This window comes from Tamandua tetradactyla, chromosome 1 (assembly GCF_023851605.1).
Source record: "Tamandua tetradactyla isolate mTamTet1 chromosome 1, mTamTet1.pri, whole genome shotgun sequence".
Taxonomy (NCBI): Eukaryota; Metazoa; Chordata; class Mammalia; order Pilosa; family Myrmecophagidae; genus Tamandua; species Tamandua tetradactyla.
Genome location: NC_135327.1, coordinates 56,691,025 through 56,713,821, shown reverse-complemented (window position 1 = coordinate 56,713,821; position 22,797 = coordinate 56,691,025). Strand labels below are relative to the sequence as shown.

The following is a 22,797-nucleotide window of genomic DNA, read 5'->3' as shown; positions in this document are numbered from 1 at the left end:
TATGTTGGTGAGACCTGCAGTCAGACAAGGGCCACATACTGGGCAGGATAAGAAAAACAGAGTCCAGAGACTTCACAGGAAAGTCTTTCAACCTCCTGGGTCTCACCCTCAGGGAAAAGTGACGCAGGTGACTCTTTCCTCCTGACAGGAGGTCAGTTTGGTATGGGAAAATCAGGCTGGGGTCTATAATACCTAAGTAGACCCTCCTAAGGGTGGGGGGAAAAGACACCACACAGGCAGGGCAAAAAACAAGAAAACAAGAACTGAAAAATTCTCCTCTGTTAAACAAAACCTAAGCTAGAGCTCCAGAAAAAGATGAACTGAATGTGAAAGAACAGACGCAAATTTATGCAGCAAGAAAACCCTAGAAAAGAGAAGTGAAAACAATCTCCAGAATAAACGAATTAAGGTAATTAAATGCCTAGACACCAGCAAAAAATAACAAATCACACTAGGAAAATTGAAGATATGACCCAGTCAAAGGAACAAACCAACAATTCAAATGAGATACAGGAGTTGAAACAATTAATTCAGAATATACGAACAGACATGGAAAACCTCATCAAAAACCAAATCAATGAATTGAGGGAGGATATAAAGAAGGCAAGGAATGAACAAAAAGAAAAAATGGAAAGTCTGAAAAAACAAATCACAGAACTTATGGGAATGAAAGGCACAGTAGAAGAGATGAAAAAAAACAATGGAAACCTACAATGGTAGATTTTGAGAGACAGAACATAGGATTTCTGAACTGGAGGATGGAACATCTGAAATCCGACAAGAAACAGAAACTATAGGAAAAAAATGGAAAAATATGAGCAGGGACTCAGGGAACTGAAAGACAATATGAAGCACATGAATATACGTGTTGTGGGTGTCCCAGAAAGAGAAGAGAAGGGAAAAGGAGGAGAAAAACCAATGGAGGAAATTATCACTGAAAATTTCCCAACTCTTATGAAAGACTTAAAATTACAGATCCAAGAAGTGCTGCGCACCCCAAAGAGAATAGATATATTCTAAGACACTTACTAATCAGAATGTCAGAGGTCAAAGAGAAGGAGAGGATCTTGAAAGCAGCAAGAGAAAAGCAATCCATCACATACAAGGGAAGCCCAATAGGACTATGCCTAGATTTCTCAGCAAAAACCATGGAGGCGAGAAGATAGTGAGATGATATATTTAAATTACTAAAAGACAAAAACTGCTAACCAAGAATCCTATAACCAGCAAAACTGTCCTTCAAAAATAAGGGAAAAATTAAAACATTTTCAGACAAAACATCACTGAGAGAATCTGTGACCAAGAGGCCGGCTCTGCAAGAAATACTAAAGGGAGCACTAGAGACAGATATGAAAAGATAGAAGAGAGAGGTGTGGAGAAGAGTGTAGAAATGAAGACTATGAGTAAAGGTAAAAAGAAGGAAAATTAGATATGACATATAAAATCCAAAAGGCAAAATGGTAGAAGAAGTACTTCCCATTCAGTAACAATAGTAAATGTTAATGCATTCAAATCCCCAATCAAAAGACAGAGACTGGGCCACTCCCGCTGCCGCGGTTGCCAGGGGAGGCCAACGGGTCGGGAGGCCAGGGAGGAGCCGCCAGGCCTGTCAAGCCAGTGTCCGCGCTCTCCGCACCCAAGCAGCCTGCCCACTTGTGCTGCGCGCTCGTCCCAGGCTGTCAAGCAGCTCCCCATGGGCCCACTGCACGCAGTGGAGATGCCGCTTTTCACCACCAACCCCTTCGATCAGGATGTGGAGAAAGCAACTAGTGAGATGAATACAGCTGAGGACTGGGGCCTTATTTTGGATATTTGTGATAAAGTTGGTCAGTCTCACTCTGGACCTAAAGATTGTCTTCGGGCTGTCATGAGAAGGGTCAACCACAAAGACCTTCACGTCGTTATGCAAGCTCTGACGCTTCAAGGAGTATATGTATTAAACTGTGGCAAAATTTTTCATTTAGAAGTATGTTCAAGAGATTTTGCTAGTGAAGAAAGCATTGTTTTAAATAAGGGTCATCCTAAAGTCTGTGAGAAATTGAAAGCGCTTATGGTGGAGTGGACAGATGAATTTAAGAATGACCCACAGCTGAGTCTGACAGCAGCCATGATCAAGAATCTGAAGGAGCCAGGAGTCTCCTTTCCTGCTGTTGGCTCTCAGTCTGCAGAACAAGCCAAAGCAAGCCCAGCTCTGGCGGCCAAAGACCCTGGGACAGCTGCTAACAAGGAAGAAGAAGATCTAGCAAAAGCCATTGAGTTATCCCTGAAGGCACAGAGGCAACAGCCAACCACACTTTCCAATTTGTATTCAAGCACATCCAATCTCTTAACTAACCACCAACACAAATGCCGAAAAGTTTGTGCTATATATGACTATGAAGCTGCTGAAGATAATGAACTTACATTTAAAGCTGGAGAAATTATTACAGTTACTGATGACAGTGACCCCAACTGGTGGAAAGGTGAGACCCATCAAGGCATGGGGTTATTTCCCTCAAGTTTTGTGACAGCAGATCTCACTGCTGAACCAGAAATGCTTAAAACAGAGAAGAAGACAGTACAATTCAGTGATGATGTTCAGGTGGAAACGCTTGAGCCTGAGCCAGAACCAGCCTTTATTGATGAAGATAAAATGGACCAGTTGCTACAGATGTTGCAAAGTACAGACCCTAGTGATGGCCAGTCAGAACTGCCAGAGCTCCTCCATCTTGAAGCAATGTGTCACCAGATGGGACCTCTCACTGATGAGAAGCTGGAAGCTATCGACAGAAAACATTCAGAACTCTCAGAGCTGAATGTGAAAGTGATGGAGGCACTTTCATTGTACAGCAAGTTAATAAATGAAGACCCCACGTACTCCATGTATGCAAAGTTACAGAACCTGCAGTATTACATGCAGCCACCTGGTGTTTCTGCTTCTCAGGTGTAACCACTGCCCCCGAGCGGGGCTTACTTGGTAGCGGGCGGCAGTCAGATGAGCCACCTACAGAGCTATAGCCTTCCCATCAAGCAGCTGCCTCCACCAGCGAGCCCAGCCCTTCCCAACCAACAGGCCCAGGCCTCCTACCCTAACGCCACAGCCAGTTCTGTGCAAGGACATGTGTATCCCAGCCAGGCTGCCGTGTTCAGTCCTCCCCCTACTGCCGCTGACCTCACTGTATACCAGAATGTAGGGACCGGCGTGTCCCAGCTGCCAGACTATGCCCTGACACCCTCCACGCTGCCTCTGCCCCCTGGAAGCCAGCTGCCGCAGCAGCAGCAGCTGTACCCCCAGGAGGAGCTGCTGTAGGGTTTGAGGGCCCTGGGGTCGGAGTGCTGCAGGCAGCTCTCGGCGAGAGGAGAACTTGCCCCATCCCAAGAGATTTATGCCCAGCTGCAAGGATCTGTCTTGGTCAGCAAGTCCAAATGTTCAGGAACGTAGGACTCTTCAATTGGCACTAACTTTTTAGAAGCACCCCTATCCCCAAGGAATGAAACTACTTACATTTAATTTCTTCCTTTCATAATATGAAAAAATTGATACCCGATTATTTGTCTTGTAAAAGTACCTGGTCTGTAAAAAGTCAAACTTACACTGTTGGGGCAAATGTTATGTGCACACTGGTGTGTGACTTCCTAGACCGTTTTGCATCATGATGGCGATCGTGTGAATATATTTAACACTTAGATTAATTTACATACTATTTTATTTTAATCATGAACAACTACCATGTTCTGTAACATTTTGTGTAGATTTAAGACAAATACGCCGTCCTGAACTGCAACAGAATGAACGAAGTGGTAGCATACTGACCTGAAGGCATTATATTGTTCCTGTTTAGGCTTCATATTAAACTGAAACTTTCTTTCACTAAAAAAAAAGAAAAGAAAAAAAAAGAGACAGACTGGCAGAATGGGTTAAAAAACAGGACCCATCTACATGCTGTCTACAGGAAACACATCTTAGACCCAAGGATAAACATAGGTTGAAAGTGAAAGGCTGGGAAAAGATATTTTATGCAAATAACTATCAGAAAAGAACAGGAGCAGCTATATTAATATCTGACAAATTAGACTTCAAATGTAAAACAGTTAAAAGAGAAAAAGAAAGACACTAAATTGTTAATAAAAGGAACAATTCAACAAGAAGACATAACAATCATAAATATTTATGCACCGAGCCAGAATGCTCCAAAATACATGCAGCAAACACTGAAAAGAGAAATAGACACATCTACTGTAATAGTTGGAGACTTCAATTCCTCACTCTCATCAATGGATAGAATATCTAGATAGAGGATCAATAAAGAAATACAGAATTTGAATAATGCAATACATGAGCTAGACTTAAAAGACATTTATAGAACATTACACCCCACAACAGCAGGATATACCTTTTTCTCAAGTGTTCATGGACCATTCTGAAGTATAGACCATATGCTGGGTCACAAAGCAAGTCTCAATAAATTTTAAAAGATTGAAATCATACAAAACACTTTCTCAGATCATAAAGGAATGAAGTTGGAAATCAATAATAGGCAGAGTGCCAGAAAATTCACAAATATGTGGAGGCTCAACACACTCTTAAACAATCAGTGGGTCAAAGAAGAAATTACAACAGAAATCAGTAAATACTTCGAGGCAAATGAAAATGAAAATACAACATATCAAAACTTATGGGACGCAGCAATGGCAGCGCTAAGAGGGAAATTTATTGCCCTAAATGCCTATATCAAAAAAAGAAGAAAGGGCAAAAATCGAGGAATTAACTGTCCACTTGGAAGAACTAGAGAAAGAACAGCAAACTAACCCCAAAGCAAGCAAAGAAATAATGAAGATTACAGCAGAAATAAATGAAATTGAGAACATGAAAACAATTGAGAAAATCAACAAAACCAGAAGTTGATTTTGTGAGAAAACCAAAAAGATTGATGGACCCTTAGCAAGATTGACAAAAAGAAGAAGAGAGAGGATGCAAATAAATAAGATCAGAAATGGAAGAGGAGACATAACCACTGACCCCCACAGAAATAAAGGAAGTAACAACAGGATACTATGAACTATGAACAACTTTATGCTAATAAATACAACAATGTAGATGAAATGGACAACTTTCTAGAAAGGCATGAACAACCAACTTTGACTCAAGAAGAAATAGATGACTCCAACAAACCAATAATAAGTAAAGAAATTGAATCAGTCATTAAGATGCCCCCCAAAAAGAAAAGTCCAGGACCAGATGGCTTCACAGGTGAATTCTACCAAACATTCCAGAAAGAATTAGTACCAATCCTGCTCAAACTCTTCAAAAAAATTGAAGAGGAGGGAAAGCTACCTATCTCATTCTATGAAGCCATCACTCTCATACCAAAGCCAGACAAAAATATTACAAAAAAAGAAAACTACAGACCAATCTCTCTAATGAATACAGATGCAAAAATCCTCAACAAAATTCTAGCAAATCAAATCCAGCAACACATTAAAAGAAGTATACATCATGACCAAGTAGGATTCATCCCAGGTAAGCAAGGATGGTTCAACATAAGAAAATCAATTAATGTAATACACCATATCAACAAATCAAAGCAGATAAACAACGATTATCTCAATTGATGCAGAAAAGGCATTTGACAAAATTCAACATTCTTTCCTGTTGAAAACACTTCAAAGGATAGGAATAGAAGGGAATTTCCTCAACATGATAAAGGAAATGCATGAAAAACCCACAGCTAACATCATCCTCAATGGGGAGAAACTGAAAACTTTCCCCCTAAAATCCGGAACAAGTCAAGGATGTCCACTATCACCATTGTTATTCAACATTGTGTTGGAAGTTCTAGTCAGAGCAATTAGACAAGAAAAGGAAATACAAGGCAACACAATTGGAAATGAAGAAGTAAAACTCTCACTGTTTGCAGATGATATGATACTATATGTCGAAAACCCTGAAAAAGCCACAGCAAAACTACTAGAGCTAATACATGAGCACAGCAAAGTGGCAGGTTACAAGAGCAACATTCAAAAATCTGTAGTGTTTCTACACACTAATAATGAACAATCTGGGGGTGAAATCAAGAAAAGAATTCCATTTACAATTGCAACCAAAAGAATAAAATATTTAGGAATAAATTTAACTAAAGAGACAAAACACCTATACAAAGAAAACTACAAGAAATTGTTCAAAGAAATCACAGAAGACCTAAATAGATGGAATGGCATATCGTGTTCATGGATTGGAAGACTAAACATAGTTAAGATGTCAATTCTACATAAATTGATTTACAGATTCAAAACAATACCAATTAAAATCCCAAAAACTTATTTTTCAGAAATAGAAAACCAATAACCAAATTTATTTGGAAGGGCAGGGTGCCCTGAATAAAAGTATCCTGAGGATAAAAAAATTAAGTCAGAGGTCTCATGCTACCTGACTTTAAGGCGTATTATGAAGCTACAGTGATCAAAACAACATGGAACTGGCATAAAGATAGATAAATATTGAGCGATGGAATTGAGTAGAGTGTTCAGACATAGACCCTCTCATCCTTGGACAATTGATCTTTGAGAAGGCGGTCGAGGCAACTCAGCTGGGACAGAACAGTCTCTTCAATAAATGGCGCCTGGAGAACTGGATATCCATATGCAAAAGAATGAAAGAGGACCCATATCTCACACCTTATACAAAAATTAACTCAAAATGGATCAAAGATCTAACATTAGATCTAAGACCATAAAACTGCTAGAAGAAAATGTAGGGAAATATCTTATAAATCTTATACTTGGAGGCGGTTTTCTAGACCTTACACCCAAAGCAAGAGCATTGAAGAAAGAAAGGAATAAATGGGAACTCCTCAAAATTAAACACTTTTGCGTATCAAAGAACTTCACCAAGAAAGTAAAAAGACAGCCTACACAATGGGAGACAATATTTGGAAACAACATATCAGATAAAGGTCTAGTATCCAGAATTTATAAAGAGACTGTTCAACTCAACAACAAAACGACAGCCAACCCAATTACAAAATGGGAAAAAGACTTGAACAGACACTTCTCAGAAGAGGAAATACAAATGGCCAAAAGGCACATGAAAAGATGCTCAACTTCCTGGCTATTAGAGAAATGCAAATCAAAACCACAATGAGATATCATCTCACACCCACCAGAATGGCCATTATCATTAAAACAGAAAATGACAAGAGCTGGAGAGGATGTGGAGAAAGAGACACACTTTTCCACTGTTAGTGGGAATGTCAAATGGTACAACCACTGTGGAAGGCAGTTTGGTGGTTCCTCAAAAAGTTAAATACAGAATTGCCATATGACCTGGCAATACCATTGCTAGGAATTTACTCAGAGGACATGAGGGCAAGGACACAAACAGACATTTGCACACCAATGTCTATAGCAGCATTATTTACAATTACCAAGAGATGGAAACAGCCAAAATGCCCATCAACAGACGAGTGGTGAAACAAACTGTGGTATATACATACGATGGAATATTATGTAGCTGTAAGACAGAATAAAGTTATGAAGTATGTAACAACATGGATGGACCTTACGGACATAATGCTGAGTGAGATTAGCCAGATACAAAAGGACAAATATTGTATGGTCTCACTGATATGAACTGACATTAGTGAATAAACTTGGAGAATTTTGTTGGTAACAGAGACCATCAGGAGATAGAAATAGGGTACAATATTGGGAAATTGGAGCTGAAGGGATACAGACTGTGCAACAGGACTGAATGTAAAAACGCAGAAATGGACAGCACAATACTACCTAACTGTAATACAATTATGTTAAAACACTGAATGAAGCTGCATGTGAGAATGATAGAGGGAGGAGGGCTGGGGGCACAAATGAAATCAGAAAGAAAGATAGACAATAAAGACTGAGATGGTATAATCTAGGAATGCCTAGAGTGTATAATGATAGTGACTAAATGTACAAATTTTAAAAATGTTTTTGCATGAGGAAGAACAAAGTAATGTCATTACTGCAGGGTGCTGAAAATAGACAGTAATTAATATTTTAAAATTTCAACTTATGTGTGAGACTATAGCAAAAAAATATTTGGTACAAAATTTATATTTTGACTAGTGCATTTCCTAATATAACTTATGAAGAAAGCTTAACTGAACACCATAAGTACATGGAACCTTGAGTAGGACATGAGATTTTGTTGGTTTGTCTAGAGTGATGCCCTGATAAATTCCAGAGTGATTTGATCAGTGAATAAAAAAGTAATTGCAAAGTCCCCTTCGGGGAATGGTGAGAAAGGGGGAAAATTCGACTTCCCCAAGTTGAAATCTTGATATTCTCACAAGCAATTAGGACAACTAGAGCTATAGGCTGAATCCCCAGTCTTGGGGTTTGTTCATATGGAACTTAACCCTGCAAGGGATAGGTCAAGCCTACTTGAAATTAGGCCTGGGAGTCACCCCCAAGAGAGCCTCTTCTGTTGCTCAGATGACACAACAAGCAAACTGACCATCCTCCCCCTGTCTATGCAGGACACGACTCCCAGGGGTGTGGACCTTCCTGGCAACGTGGGACAGAAATCCTAGAAGGAGCTGAGACTCAGCATCAAGGGATTGAGAAAACCTTCTCAACCAAAAGGGGGAAGAGTGAAATGAGACAAAGTATCAATGGCTGAGAGATTCCAAACAGAGTCTAGGGGTTATCCTGGACTCACCTCCTTAGTCAAGATGTAATGGAGAGGCTGGAGGGAACTGCCTGAAAATGTAGAGCTGTGTTACAGTAGCTATGTTTCTTGATGATGATTGAATAATGATATAGCTTTTACAATGTGACTGTGTGATTGTGAAAACCTTGTGTCTGATGCTCCTTTTATCTACCTTGTCAACAGATGAGTAGAACATATGGTATAAAAATAAGTAATAGGGGGAACAAATGTTAAAGTAAATTTAGTTTGAAATGCTAGTGATCAATGAAAGGGAGGGGTAAGGGGTATGGTATGTATAATTTTTTTTCTGTTTTCATTTCATTTCTTTTTCTGAATAGACGCTGTAAAGAAGGATTTTATAAAACTTAACAGTAGCTAACTTTTCTTATGTAAAGAAGGATTTTATAAAGAAAAGAGTTATGGGCCCCATCAGGCTAAAACAACCCGGGACTTCCCAGGGGCGGTTATCTGCTGCCTTTGTTATGCAAGGTTTTCTGCTGCCTTGGTTATGCAAGGTTGTAACTGCCGGAGAAAGTTTATCTAAGAATGCAACTGAGAAGGTTGAGTAAGGGAGTTTTGCACGAGACAGCTGCTTCTTGCAAGAAGCAGCTCCCATGACTCATGCGCGAAAAATGTTTGTTATCTGCTTCTTGCAAAATGTTCGTTATCTACTTCCTGCATAAAGCAGAACCTGTAACTAATGTTCAACCCTCAAACCCCACACCCTTATCCTGGCCCTCAAAAGGCTTCCCAAAACCCAGGTTCGGGGCTCTCTGTTCCTGCGTGTTCAGTGAGCCCCACGCATGTGTGGTAAATAAACCCCTTGCGTGTTGCATGAGAGAACGTCTCTTGGAGTCCTCCTTTGCGCGGCAAAACTCTCAAATTCTTACAACGCAAATGTTCCAAGAAATGATTATGATGATGAATATGCAACTATGTGATGATACTGTGAATTACTGATTATATATGTAGAATGGAATGATCAAAATAGGAATGTATGCATTTGCTTTTGTTTTTGGGTATTTTAAAAAAATAAAAAAATAAATAATAGGGGGGACAAATGTTAAAATAAATTTAGTTTGAAATGCTAGTGATCAATGAAAGGGAGGGGTAAGGGGTATGGTATGTATGAATTTTTTTCTGTTTTCTTTTTATTTCTTTTTCTGAATAGATGCAAATGTTCCAAGAATGATGATGATGATGAATATGCAACTATGTGATGATATTGTAAATTACTGATTATATATGTAGAATGGAATGATCAAAATAGGAATGTTTGCGTTTATTTGGGTTTTTTTTGGTATTTAAAAAAATAAAATAAAATAATTATTAAAAAAAATAAGAAAGCAGTAGAATTGACTTAATACATCATCAGAAACGAGAGATCCAGCATCTCCTAAAAAGTGTAGAAAGTATATAGTGCACTTAAGTGTACTTTTTCACATCATCTGAAGATCACTGGAATGAAACTTCTAACTAGAACAGCTTGCAGCCAGGTTAAGCTGGCAGCATGACTGATCTCACATTTGTGAAAAGGAAAGAAATACAGCACAGACTGTTTGTTCTTATGTTCACTCTTTCCATTGTATCAACCTTTACCTAACAAAAGCAATCATTAGGAGGGCACTTTATTAAAGGAGAGAAATTATACTCACAATAACTCTGAGGTATTCAATTTATAATTACCTCCATTTGAGGCTAAGAGAAGTAAGCAATTTAGCCAAGGTCACAGTCAACAAATCATAGGGCCACTATTTACTCAAATTCTGCATGCTTTTCACTATAGTACCGTACTTCTTTTGTGCCTTTATTAGAAAATAAACTTGCAATTTACTATGCAAAGACACATGCTTAAGTTTTTAAAAGAGGTGGAAATTAATCTGAATAAAATCTAAATGTAGGCTCCAGTGATTTCATTCCACTTGTGGGAAGTCGGGCAGAAGAAAGTATTACTGAAATTCCTCAGGAGGAAGCAGTTTTTTTTTCAGCTTTGTAGGTACCTGAAAGTCATACTTAAAGTGTCAGAAAAAGATTAAGATGACAGTCTCAGATCTAATAAATTCAGAAGCTACTATTGCTTAACTTATTTAAATGTAATTTTTATTCAGAGAGTATTTATTAACACAAAATACTGGTTTCTGGAAATTCAGTGTGAACCGTTGTTGATATTTAATAGATAATATTTATTGACATGAATGAGGACAAGATGGTAAATGAAAGCAGCATTCTGGATCAAATAACAGAAATGTTCTTGAAAGGAAAAAAAAACACCACCACTCTGGCTTCTGACAGAGAACAGAAAGGCTAAAATTTCACTGGGCCTATTTAACCCACCATCCAGTCTTTACACTGCTTCTTCTTCTCTTGTCAAGTAATATTACAACATATTTCTAAGGCTAGAAAATGGTGATTAGGGGATTGAAATTCTGCTGTTTAGAGGCCACAAAGCTTGTATGCTCTCTTTTCTATCCTCTGCCAGAATGTGAAAAACTGTAAAGTTAAACAATAGGTATTATAAGAAATGGTGATCAAGGGACTCTCTCCCTTAAAGCACAATTAAATAAAATAATGATAGCCAATGAAGAATTCTCCCTGTTTCAAAAATATTTAACCATTAACTTCTAAAATACACAAACCTTCATTTCTTTAGTTTATATACAATTTCATAAAAACACTGCCCTTATTTTAGGGACACAAACACATGTAAGAAAATTCCGGTTAATTGCTGGAGCGAAAGAACCAGTACAAGAAAAACATTTAAAAAGCAGAGCTTGCTACTTACAATTTACGCCGAAGAGTCACCCCTAGAGAACTTCTTCTGTTGCTCAGATGTGGCCTGTCTCTCTACACCAACTCAGCAGGTGAACTCACTGTCCTCCCCACTACATGTGACATAACTCCCAGGGATATAAATCTCCCTGGCAACATGGAACAGAACACCCAGGATGAGCCAGGACCCAGCATTACAAGACTGAGAAAGTCTTCTTGACCAAAAGAGGATGGAGAGAAATGAGACAAAGTTTCAATGGCTGAGATTTCAAAAAGAGTTGAGAGGTCATCCCGGAGATTATTTTTATGCATTATATAGATATCCCTTTTTAGTTTATGGTGCATTGGAGTGGCTAGAGGGAAGTACCTGCTGTGCTGTGTTCCAGTAGCCTTGATTCTTGAAGACGATTATGTAATGACATAGCTTTTACAATGTGACTGTGTGAATTGTGAAATCCTTGTGCCTGATGCTCTTTTCATCCAGGGTATAAACAGATGAGTAAAAAAATACAGATAAAAATAAATAAGAGGGGGGATAAGGGGTAAATTAAATTGAGTAGACTGAAATACTGGTGGTCAATGAGAGGGTGTACGGGATGTATGAGTATGGGATGTATGAATATTTTTTTTAGTTTTTTATTTTTCTGGAATGATGCAAATGTTCCAAAAATTGTCATGGTATCAACTATACGATGATATTGTGAGCCACTGATTGTACACCATGTATGAACTGTATGTGTGTGAAGATTTTATCAATAAAAAGTTTAAGGAAAAAACCAAAAACAGAGCTTGTCCTATGATGATCTTCAATTCTGTCTTTACAGATGATATTTGCCCTACGGATCTGTCTAGAGTTAAGCCTCTTCTGCTGGAAGGATTTAAAGCCAGACTAAAATGAAGAAACAACTAAAGAGAAACTAAAAGATTAGAATGCATTCCTATTAGTAGGCCTCAAAAGTATATGTCCTAGAATAATTTAAGAATTTGGTAATTACTAGGTAATATTTCTGAGAAAGCATAAACGTTGAGCAGGTAAGAACCTTTTTTTTTTTTTTTAAATATTTTTATTATAAACAATGAACCGACATACCAACATTCTTGACATATGAACATTCTTGACATGGTTACAATCAAAGGATCATATATCATCACATAGTTGTGTACTCATCACCATGATCATTTTTTTGAACATCTGCATCGCTCCAGAAAAAGAAAGAAAAAAGAAAAAAAATCACACATGCCATACCCCTTAACACTCCCTTTCATTGACCACTAGTATTTCAATCTACTCAATTAATTTTAACCTTTGTTCCCCCTATTATTTATTTTTTATCCATTTTTTCCCTACTCATCTGTCCATACCATAGATAGCAGGAGCATCAGACACAAAGGTAAGATCCTTGAGTACACATTTTTCTTATTTCAGTGATCCCCAGAAGGTGGAAGCAGGGGTGGGGTCTGGAGGGCGATTCTGTTTGTAATCTAAACAGACTTCAGATCAAAGTAGCTCGCTCAAAATAATATTTTGCTTAAGAAATAAAGTGGTTTAGAAAATATTCCAATATGGATCATCACTATTTTCATTTTCATCTTACTAAGGAAATAAATTTTAAAACAATGTGAGTTTTTTGCAGCATTTATTTCTTTAATAAATAAGTATTTTCTTTGAATCTGGATTCCGGACTTCTGTAGGAATTTAGTGGTATTATCTTGCCAGAGACTCTAGTCTACAAAGAATGAACTAGAAATTCAGTTCCATTTAAGGAATAGGGGCTGGGCCAAATTGGTCCTGAAAATCCTCTGACTTTTTATCCTAATCTAGTACTCTTTCTTATCCACTGCTTGACTCTAGTCTATTAAAAGGTTTTCAGATATCTCCACCTTCAAATTTCAGATAGTTTGGAGTACCTATCTCAATTGTAAAAGAAAAGCAATCACTCACATTTTGCTATAGTACTCAGAATTTCACTGTAATACTCATTGCAACTAAAGACGAACTCAATTCCTTTTATTCTGATTCAAATTTATTATCTTTATCAAGGAGAATAGTATAAAATTACTTGGCAGCCTCTCATAAAACTGTATTTCAAGGTAGACCTAAACAGTCCTATTGATAAAGGTCTTCTTTATAGAATTCTTGCCAATAAATATGGAAGAGATGACAGAATAAGATAATCACCATTTTGCACCACAAATGAAATAACTGATACTAACATTATCAAAAGTGGGATCTTTTAGCATCACTAGAAGTGGGGTAGTCAGCCATAGTGGGCCTCTGAATAAGATACAGTATTAAGCACTAGTAAGCAGTCTTATCAGAAACCTTAATTCTTAAGTCTGATTTTAATCAGGCCCCTAGAACTAACTTCCATTTAAAGGAAATATAGAGAACAGACCAACAAAATGACACCACAATGAAGCAAACAAAGCCCAAATGTGAGTAAGTACACAAGACACGTGACCCAGTTCCTGCAACTAGTCCCCCCCCCCCCCCCACACACACACAGAGGCAAGGAAAGGGAGAGGGGGTGAGGAATTCCCTAGATTAACATAGACCTAAGGCATAAAATGACCAAATGTGATCTGTGGACCTCAATCCCGATGTGAACAAACCATCTCTAAAAAAATATATTCTTGAAGCAATTGGACAAACATGAACAGGGTCTAGCTATCAGACGATAACAAGGACTTGGCTTGATATAAAATATTTTATCAAGTAATAAAAATGACCAAACTGCTAGGAAATTCTATAGGGTCCTCTTCCATAGATCATTTCACCAATCTATCTCTGGGTGATCTGGGGAATAGAGAGGGAAAGAATCAGAAAAAAACAAAACAAAACAACAAAGTCCCCTTCATAGCCAGTATACCCTAAGAGATATCAGCACTCTGAACAAAAATATGTGGTCAAAGGAGACATGGCTTTGGAGTAAACTCAATAAAAATAATATAGTTATAGACTTCTTCAATTTATAATATTTGACTGTGGTTGGTCATTGTATTTTTGTTCAGAACACAAAGGGTAATAATAATATTATTATTATTTCCATCTTACAGATGGAGAGGTTAGGAAACTGCCCAAAGTCACATGCCATAAAGAGAAAAAGCTGGAATTCAACTCCAAGCAGTTTGAATCCAAATTCTAGATGCTAGACTGCCAACATTAAATTCTACTTATAAAAGAATGAAACATAATGTAACCTAAAGAAAAATTCAACATTTAACATAGTTTTCATAAATTTTTCAATTCAATTTTCAACTTTGCAGCAAATAGTGGTAACAGATTTTAAAAAATGAAAATTAATTTTCTTTTCAATTTTTTAATTTTTCTGTACAGTGGTGAAAAGAACTGATGAGGTGACCTTCTAGTGGGGGTAAGAGACAAAAATCATTCAACACAGAAATCCCAGAATGACCTGAGACCCAACATCAAGGAATTGAGAAAATCTTCTCGACCAAAAGCAGGAAGAGAGAAATGAGACAAAATAAGGTATTAATGGTTACGAGATTCCAGAGTCGAGAGCTTATCCTGGAGGTTATTCTTACGCATTAAATAGATATCACCGTGTTAGTCAAGATGTAATAGAGAGGCTGGAGGGAACTGCCTGAAAATGTAGAGCTGTGTTCCAGTAGCCACGTTTCTTGAAGATGATTGTATAATGATATAGCTTTCACAATGTGACTGTGTGATTGTGAAAACCTTGTGTCCGATACTCCTTTTATCTACCTTATCAATAGACAAGTATGGGATAAACATAAATAATAGGGGAACAAATGTTAAAATAAATTTAGATTGAAATGCTAGTGATCAATGAAAGGGAGGGGTAAGGGGTATGGTATGTATGAATTTTTTTCTGAATTGATGCAAATGTTCTAAGAAATGATCATGATGATGAATATGCAACTATGTGATGATATTGTGAATTACTGATTATATATATATAGAATGGAATGATCATTAGTTAAGAACGTTTCTGTTTGTTGGTTGTTTTATTTAAAAAAAATTTTTTTTAATTAATAAAAAAAGAAAAAAAAACAGTCAACAACAGAATTTCAGAGAGTGACAGGTACTACTGAGGAGACAGGGAGGAAATGTATACTTCCCTTTGGAGACATTTCACTGTGAAGGTAAACAGAAGGGGGTGGATAGGTGGTTAGAGGAAAATTGTTTGTTGTAATTTTTTATTGTCTGTAAAGATGAGCAATATCAGAGCCTGTATATAAGCTGACAGAGATGATCTGTTGGAGCGGCGCTGCTGATATAAGAGAGGGCACAAACGCAGGAGCCCAGTCCTTGAGAAAGTATGAGGAGATATGGGGCAGGGCGAGGACCTGGCATCTGATAAGAGCAGAAGCACTTCTATATTGTAAAGAAAATGAAGATAAGAAACTCGGGTCCTAAAGAAGTTGGGTTTCTAGATGTGGTGAGGGGAAGATAACAGAACGTCTCTGAGAGCTTCTAAATCCTTGACGAAGTATGAAACCAACTTAACTGAGTGGAGAGGGATAGGCTGCTGAAGAGTTTACGGGGTGGTGAGAAGTTTGAAATAGTTATAGGCAAAACAATTTTATTAGGAATCAGCGCTAGCTCTTTTGGACAGCGCAGAGCGCCCACTTCAGTTTTTTGGCTATGAATCTGGAGTTCTCTAACAATATTTAACCACTCGAGGGCAGTTATAGAAAAACCAGATAAAGGGCAAGACAGCTGAAAATAGAGAAAAAAAATTATGAGTTAAAAAAATATTAAAAAAACACAACATATCCATGAGACAAACATGAAAGTCACAGTGTCCAATCAAGCCATGGTCTACATATCTCTATGAAGGAATTCTTCCAAACAATATATTTGTTATATTTAGTTATGACATAATCATGAAGATTAAAGATAGTTTCTTTTTGGTCATGAAGTGCCAGGAGTCACTTATTATTATATTTTTAATATTCCCTGATAAACTTCATGTTGATTCCAGAGATGATTACCTTTCATGCTTGAAGAAACTCTCTGATGTTCACTGATATTTTCAGTGATGACTTCATTTAAAAGCAAAAAATAAAATGTAAACAGCTCCTCACCACCATGAATACACACATATCTATATTGCTTAATCTCAAAATACCCAAACAGCTGTCACAAGGCAAATGGGAAGGCAGATGCTGGCATAGTTGACTCCTGGCACCTAGCAATAGCCACTATTCAGGTGCACTATGACTGTATACCCATTCTTCATGAATGAGCTATGCAAGATACTGTTATTTTTTTATTTTTTTGTATACCATATGCCTGGGGTCACATTTCGTTCTTTTCCCATGTGAGTTTCGTTCTTTTCCACAATGCTGGCTGAAGACCCAAAACATTTTGAGGAGTATGCATGTTCTCCCTATATTCAAGGGGAAGAAATAAAGACCCCACGTCTCAATGGAGGCATGTCAACACCATAAGGAAGAGCATTTGGGTGGGATAGTGTATGCTTATATAGATGGCCATTTTTGGAAAATAAAATCTGCCACACTAGTAGAATCTATATCAAGGAAAATTATGAAATGTTATAACATCAGGGATAAACAGAGGATCCAGAGTGGGGGAAAATGGTCATATACAAGGGACTGGGGATTAGAATGACATCAGACTTTTCAACAGCAACACCTGAAGCTAATGGAACAATGGCTTCTGAAGAGCGAAACTAATTTTCAATCAAGAATTCAACACCCAGCTAAACCACATTCAAGTGTGAGGGTAAAATGAAGATATTTCCAGATATTAAACTTCTGAATTCAAGATGGAATTTCAGACTTTAATGTGTCCTTTCTCAGGAAACTACTAAAGAATATGGAAAACATGGGATCCAAGAAAATGGGTGTCAACAAAGGAGGAAGGTACAAAAAATTCCCAAGATAATGTTAAGGGAAAGTCTCAGGATAAATCCATAGCAGTCCAGACAGCAAACCACTTCAGATTGGAGTATGAGAGGGAAAGTTCCAGGAGGACCATCTCCAAGGAAAAAAGAAATGAAACGGAGGGATTACCTGAATATATTGAAAGATTATCAGTTCTATCATAGAGTTTGAGGATGAATCAATGAGTGTGCAAAGAAAACTAAGCAAATGTAAAACCAACAACAAAAGAGACACTTATTTAATTCATGAGAAACAAAAGTAATGTAAAAGAAATGTAGTAATAGGGGGTTCAAGGGTAGCTCAGTGGTAGAATTCTCGCCTGCCATACGAGAGACCAGGGTTGGATTCCTGACCCATGCACTTCCCAAAAACAAACAAGCAAAACAAAGAAAGAAAAAAACAAACAAAAATTCAACAAATGGTGCTGCAATTAACAGGATACTCACATGGGAAAAGAACGAAATGTGACCCCAGGCATACAGTATACAAAAAAATAAAAAAATAACAGTATCTTGCATAGCTCATTCATGAAGAATGGGTATACAGTCATAGTTATATATATATATATACTGAATACTGCCTTAACTGGGAACTGTAAAGTATGAATGAGTAGAGAATGGAGGAATGGTTGTGTGGGAGACCAAAGTCATCAAATTCCAAAGTAGAAATCCGCAGATAATATCTAAAGTTGAAAAATTAAGAAACAGCAGTATAAGCATTAAAAACAAAATAATATGAAGGTAAAAATACCAGAAGGAATTGCTAAGAGTTTAAAGTGGTGGCCTCAAGGGGAATGGAAGAAGGAATGGGGAAAGATGGCACAGCGGAATGCTCTTTTTCTTTACAAGTCTGGTAGTACACTCTTTTTCTTCTACGCACATATTTAACTTTTTTAAAACAGAAAAAAGATTTTTCAAACATTTAAGTCTGCTGATTTTGAATCAATATGTCCTTAGATATGTCACATTATCTCTGTACTATCTGGTAAATAAAGAATATACCTCTATTCCTATTCACAAAAGATAAAAAGGAAATAAAACAATAAACATAAAGCGCACTGCGCATCATAGACCCTAAGTTTAACTGTCCTTCAGACATGCTACTGTTAGGTTGAACCTTATGAAACTGCTGATATTTGACCATTTCTTAGTCTAAAAAATGGCAATTTCATATGGTTCAAACTAATAAATTATAATACTATATTACAGAATTAAAAATTGAGCTGTCATTTAAAGCAAAAACAATTACTGATATGAACGTTCCATGGAAAAAATCCTACTTTAGTTATTATTAGTTCTGGGGGTCAAGATGGTGGCTTAACAACGTGCACATTTTAGTTTGTCCTCCAGAACACTACTAAATAACCAGAAACAGTACTGAACAGCTCCCGGAGCCACGATAGTGACCGGACACACAGCATACCCAAGTCTGGACCAGCTGGACCAGCTGCGAGCACCCCCCAGAACCGTGAGTTCCCAAAGTTGCTGTGGCCAGTGCCCCTCCCCCACAGGCCGCTTCCCAGAGAGGAAAGGAAAGGACTTTACCAGCAGCAGGCACTGGGCACAATCAAATGCCAATTGTGGAACTAATTAACAAAATTCTGACTACTAAAAATAGGCCCCTAGCTTAGGTGAACCTGATCAAAGCAGAGGTTGCTCATTTTTTGCCCCAGTGCCAAGGTGGCAGGACTGACAGAAAAAGGGGGGGGGGCGGGGAAAGAAGGAAACAGAGGTTTTTGTGGATGTGTATCTACAAAGGCTTGACTGCCTCTGGATACAGCGGCAGAACTTTTCAGGCTGCAACTGCCCCAGGCATAGGCAGAAGTGAGCTCTTTTGGGGGCTTATCTGGAGCTTGTGCCTTCCCCAGGGGAGGGGTGAAGCCCCACCCAGGTGGAATCCCTCCATCAAGGAATTCAGACACCAGGGCTTGGTAATTTGAAGCCATTAAAACCAGCCTACAACCTCTCCTCTGTCTCCACCACGCCCCCACCAGGGAGAGTCTGCCAAAGTTAAAGGTACCACATCATCCTATACTGGTGGGACCTGCACTCAGACAAGCGCCACATACTGGGCAGGATAAGAAAAACAGAGTCCAGAGACTTCACAGGAAAGTCTTTCAACCTGCTGGGTCTCACCCTCAGGGAAAACCGATGCAGGTGACTCTTTCCTCCTGATAGGAGGCCAGTTTGGTCTGGGAAAATCTGGCTGGGGTCTATAATATCTAAGTAGACCCTCCTAAGTGTGTGTGGGAGAAAGGTACCACACAAGCAGGGCAAGAAACAAGAAAACCAGAAATGAAAAATTCTTCTCTGTTAAACAAAACTAAAGCTAAAGGTCCAGATAAAGCTGAACACAATGTCAAAGAAAAGATAGACAACAAATTCATCCAGCAAGAAAACCCTAGATAAAAGAAGTGAAAGCAATCTCCAGAATAAACGAATTAAGGTAATTAAATGCCTAGACGCCAGCAAAAAATAACAAATCACACTAGGAAAATTGAAGATATGGCCCAGTCAAAGGAACAAACCAACAATTCAAATGACATACAGGAGCTGAAACAATTAATTCAGAATGTACGATCAGACATGGAAAACCTCATCAAAAACCAAATCAATGAATTGAGGGAGGATATAAAGAAGGCAAGGAATGAACAAAAAGAAGAAACTGAAAGTCTGAAAAAATAAATCACAGAACTTATGGGAATGAAAGACACAGCAGAAGAGATGAAAAAAAACAATGGAAATCTACAATGGTAGATTTTGAGAGACAGAACATAGGATTTCTGAACTGGAGGATGGAACATCTGAAATCCAACAAGAAACAGAAACTATAGGAAAAAAATGGAAAAATATGAGCAGGGACTCAGGGAATTGAAAGACAATATGAAGCACACGAATATACGTGTTGTGGGTGTTCCAGAAGGAGAAGAGAAGGAAAAAGGAGGAGAAAAACTAATGGAAGAAATTATCACTGAAAATTTCCCAACTCTTTTGAAAGACTTAAAATTACAGATCCAAGAAGTGCAACGTACCCCAAAGAGAATAGATTCAAATAGACATACTCCAAGACATTTAATAATCAGAATGTCAGAGGTCAAAGAGAAAGAAAGGATCTTGAAAGCAGCAAGAGAAAAGCAATCCATCACATACAAGGGAAGCCCAATAAGACTATGCTCAGCTCTCTCAGCAGAAACCATGGAGGCGAGAAGATAGTGGGATAATATATTTAAATTATTAAAACAGAAAAACTGCCAACCAAGAATTCTATATCCAGCAAAATTGTCTTTCAAAAATGAGGGAGAAATTAAAACATTTTCAGACAAAAAAATCACTGAGAGAATTTGTGACCAAGAGACCAGCTCTGCAAGAAATACTAAAGGGAACACTAGAGACAGATATGAAGATAGAAGAGAGAGGTGTGGAGAAGAGTGTAGAAAGGAAGACTATGAGTAAAGGTAAAAAGAAGGAAAATTAGATATGACATATGAAATCCAGAAGGCAAAATAGTAGAAGAAAGTACTACCCGTGTAGTAATAACACTGAATGTTAATGGATTAAACTCTCCAATCAAAAGACATAGTCTGGCAGAATGGATTAAAAAACAGGACCCATCTATATGCTGTCTCTACTCAAAGGACACGAAGTCAAGGACACAAGGACATTTACACACCAATGTTTATAGCAGCATTATTAACAATTACCAAGAGATGGAAACAGCCAAAATGTCCATCAACAGACAGCTGGCTAAACAAACTGTGACATTTACATAAGATGGAATATTATGCAGCTGTAAGACAGAATAAATTTATGAAGTATGTAACAACATGAATAGTCCTTAAGGACATTATGCTGAGTACGATTAGCCAGAAACAAAAGGACAAATACTGTATGGTCTCACTGATATGAACTGACATTAGTGAATAAACTTGGAATATTTCCTTGGTAACAGAGACCATCAGGAGATAGAAATAGGGTAAGATATTGGGTAACTGGAGCTGAAGGGATACAGATTGTGCAACAGGACTGAATATAAAAACTCAGAAATGGACAGCACAGTACTACCTAACTGTAATACAATTATGTTAAAACACTGAATGAAGCTGCATGTGAGAATGATAGAGGGAGGAGGGCTGGGGCATAAATGAAATCACAAAGAAAGATAGACGATAAAGATTGAGATGGTGCAATCTAGGAATGCCTAGAGTGTATAATGATAGTGACTAAATGTACAAATTTAAAAAATGTTTTTGCATGAGGAAGAACAAAAGAATGTCATTACTGCAGTGTGCTGAAAATAGATGGTACTTAATATTTCAAAATTTCAACTAATGTGTGAGACTAAAGCAAAAAATGTTTATTTGGTACAAATCTATACTTTGACTAGTGCATTTCCTAATATAACTTATGTAGATAGCTTGGTTGAACAACATAAGTACATGGAACCTTGGGTAAGACATGAGATTTTGTTGATTTGTCCAGTGATTCGATCAGTGAGTGGAAAAGTATTTGCAAAGTCCCCTTCGGGGAATGGTGAGAATGTGGGAAAACTCAACTTCCCCAAGTTGAATTCTTGATATTCTCACAGGCATTGTGGACAACCAAAGCTATAGGCTGAGCCCCTAGTCTTGGGGTTTGTTCATATGGAACTTAACCCCATAGGGGATAGGTTAAGCCTACTTAAAATTAAGCCTAAGAGTCACCCCAAGAGAACCTCTTTTGTTGATCATATGTGGCTTCTCTCTCCAGCCAACACAGCAAGCAGACTCACCACCCTCCCCCTGTCTAAGTGAGACATGACTACCAGGGGTGTGGATCTTCCTGGCAACCTGGGACAGAAATCCCAGAATGAGCTGAGACCCAGCATCAAGGGATTGAGAAAACCTTCTCAACCAAAAGGGGGAAGAGTGAAATGAGACAAAGTGTCAATGGCTGAGAGATTCCAGAGTCGAGAGGTTATCCTGGAGATTTTTCTTATGCATTAAGTAGATATCACCTTGTTATCCAAGATGTAATGGAGAGGCTGGAGGAAATCGCCTGAAAATGTAGAGCTGTGTTCCAGTAGCCATGCTTCTTGATGATGATTGTATAATGATATAGCTTTCACAATGTGACTGTGTGATTGTGAAGGCCTTGTGTCTGATTCTGCTTTTATTTACCTTGTCAACAGATGAGAGGAACATATGGAATAAAAATAAATAATAGGGGGAACAAATGTTAAAATAGATTTAGTTTGAAATGCTAGTGATCAATGAAAGGGATCAGTAAGGGGTATGGCCTGTAAAATTTTTTTTTTCTGTTTGTTATATTTTTCTGTTGTCTTTTTTTATTTTTTTCTGAATTGATGCTAATGTTCTGGGAAATGATCATGATGATGAATATGCAACTATGTGATGATATTGTGAATTGCTGAGTGTATGTGTTGGGAATGTTTGTTTCTTGTAATTTTTTTTAATTAATAAAAAT

The 22,797-nt window shown here is 37.8% G+C and overlaps 1 protein-coding gene and 1 pseudogene across 8 annotated transcripts in view; one reads left to right on the top strand and one right to left on the bottom strand.

The window, feature by feature from the left end:
- The window catches only part of RNF24 (ring finger protein 24), a 167,162-nt gene that overhangs the window by 141,620 nt on the left and 2,745 nt on the right, over window positions 1-22,797 (bottom strand). Inside the window, exon 1 of one of the 8 annotated variants that reach the window (XM_077116544.1) lies at window positions 8,681-8,699. The exons of 6 other annotated variants lie outside the window; for them this stretch is intronic. The gene's annotated coding sequence lies outside the window, so the exon portion shown is untranslated. Of the gene's footprint in view, window positions 1-3,793; window positions 4,862-8,680; window positions 8,700-22,797 lie in introns of those variants that run through there. One more of the 8 variants, XM_077116555.1, reaches the window with a different exon arrangement.
- On the top strand, window positions 1,718-3,289 carry LOC143646975 (signal transducing adapter molecule 1 pseudogene; annotated as a pseudogene).